The 1,948-nt window shown below is 43.4% G+C and overlaps 1 non-coding gene across 1 annotated transcript; it reads left to right on the top strand.

Annotated features, from left to right (window-relative positions):
* The first annotated feature begins 1,615 nt into the window (after positions 1 to 1,615).
* LOC112745724 (small nucleolar RNA R71) lies at positions 1,616 to 1,723 on the top strand. The gene has a single exon (XR_003173637.1). It is a non-coding gene; the product is annotated as a small nucleolar RNA R71 (small nucleolar RNA).
* The last annotated feature ends 225 nt before the right edge of the window (positions 1,724 to 1,948 follow it).

Raw genomic sequence — 1,948 nt, 5'->3', positions numbered from 1 at the left:
TTGAATGTGGGGGTTCAACACCAAACTTAGAGTTTGACTGTGGGGGCTCTGTTTGACTCTGTTTTGAGAGAAGCTCTTCATGCTTCCTCTCCATGGTTACAGAGGGATATCCTTGAGCCTTAAACACAAGGGATTCTTCATTCACTTGAATGGTCAATTCTACTCTGTCAACATCAATCACAGCCTTTGCTGTGGCTAGGAAGGGTCTGCCAAGGATGATGGATTCATCCATGCACTTCCCAGTCTCTAGGACTATGAAATCAGCAGGGATGTAGTGGTCTCCAACCTTTACCAAGACATCCTCTACAGGTCCATAAGCTTGTTTTCTTGAATTGTCTGCCATCTCTAGTGAGATTCTTGCAGCTTGTACCTCAAGGATCCCTAGCTTCTCCATTACATAGAGAGACATGAGGTTTACACTTGACCCTAGGTCACACAGAGCCTTCTCAAAGGTCATGGTGTCTATGGTACAAGGTATTGAGAACTTCCCCGGATCCTGTCTCTTTTGAGGTAATCTCTGCCTAGTTAAGTCATCCAGTTCTTTAGTGAGCAAAGGAGGTTCATCCTCCCAAGTCTCATTACCAAATAACTTGTCATTTAGCTTCATGATTGCTCCAAGGTACTTAGCAACTTGCTCTTCAGTGACATCTTCATCCTCTTCAGAGGAGAAATACTCATCAGAGCTCATGAATGGCAGAAGTAAATCCAATGGAATCTCTATGGTCTCAATGTGAGCCTCAGATTCCCATGGTTCCTCATTAGGGAACTCATTGGAGGCCAGTGAACGTCCATTGAGGTCTTCCTCAGTGGTGATCACTGCCTCTTCCTCCTCTCTAAATTCGGCCATGTTGATTGTGTTTATGGCCTTGCACTCTCCTTTTGGGTTCTCTTCTGTATTGCTTGGAAGAGTACTAGGAGGGAGTTCAGTAACTTTCTTGCTCAGCTGACCCACTTGTGCTTCCAAATTTCTAATGGAGGACCTTGTTTCAGTCATGAAACTCTGAGTGGTTTTAATTAGATCAGAGACCATGGTTGCTAAGTCAGAGTAGTTATGCTTAGAGTTTCCTGTCTGCTGCTGAGAAGATGATGGAAAAGGCTTGCCATTGCTAAACCTGTTTCTTCCACCATTGTTGTTATTGAAGCCTTGTTGAGGCCTCTGTTGGTCCTTCCATGAGAGATTTGGATGGTTTCTCCATGAAGGATTGTAGGTGTTTCCATAGGGTTCACCCATGTAATTCACCTCTTCCATTGATGGGTTTTCAGGATCATAGGCTTCTTCTTCAGATGAAGCGTCCTTAGTACTGCCTGGTGCAGCTTGCATTCCAAACAGAATTTGAGAAATCATATTAACTTGCTGAGTCAATATTTTGTTCTGAGCCAATATGGCATTCAGAGTATCAATCTAAAGAACTCCTTTCTTCTGACTTGTCCCATTATTCACAAGATTCCTCTCAGAAGTGTACATGAATTGGTTATTTGCAACCATTTCAATGAGTTCCTGAGCTTCTGCAGGCATCTTCTTCAGATGAAGAGATCCTCCAGCAGAGCTGTCCAATGACATCTTGGACAGTTCAGACAGACCATCATAGAAGATACCTATGATGCTCCATTCTGAAAGCATGTCAGAAGGGCACCTTCTGATCAATTGCTTGTATCTCTCCAAAGCTTCATAGAGGGATTCACCTTCCTTCTGTCTGAAGGTTTGGACTTCCACTCTAAGCTTACTCAATTTTTGAGGTGGAAAGAACTTTGCCAAGAAGGCATTGACTAGCTTCTCCCAAGAGTTTAGGCTTTCCTTAGGTTGTGAATCCAACCATATCCTAGCTCTGCCTCTTACAGAAAAAGGGAATAGCATAAGTCTATAGACCTCAGGGTGAACCCCATTGGTCTTGACAATGTCACAGATTTGTAAGAATTCAGCCAAGAACTGATGAGGATCTTCCAATGG

The sequence above is a fragment of the Arachis hypogaea genome, chromosome 14, assembly GCF_003086295.3.
Source record: "Arachis hypogaea cultivar Tifrunner chromosome 14, arahy.Tifrunner.gnm2.J5K5, whole genome shotgun sequence".
Classification (NCBI taxonomy): Eukaryota; Viridiplantae; Streptophyta; class Magnoliopsida; order Fabales; family Fabaceae; genus Arachis; species Arachis hypogaea.
The sequence above is the reverse complement of the archived record's forward strand: the minus strand, read 5'-3'. Positions and strand labels throughout refer to the sequence as shown.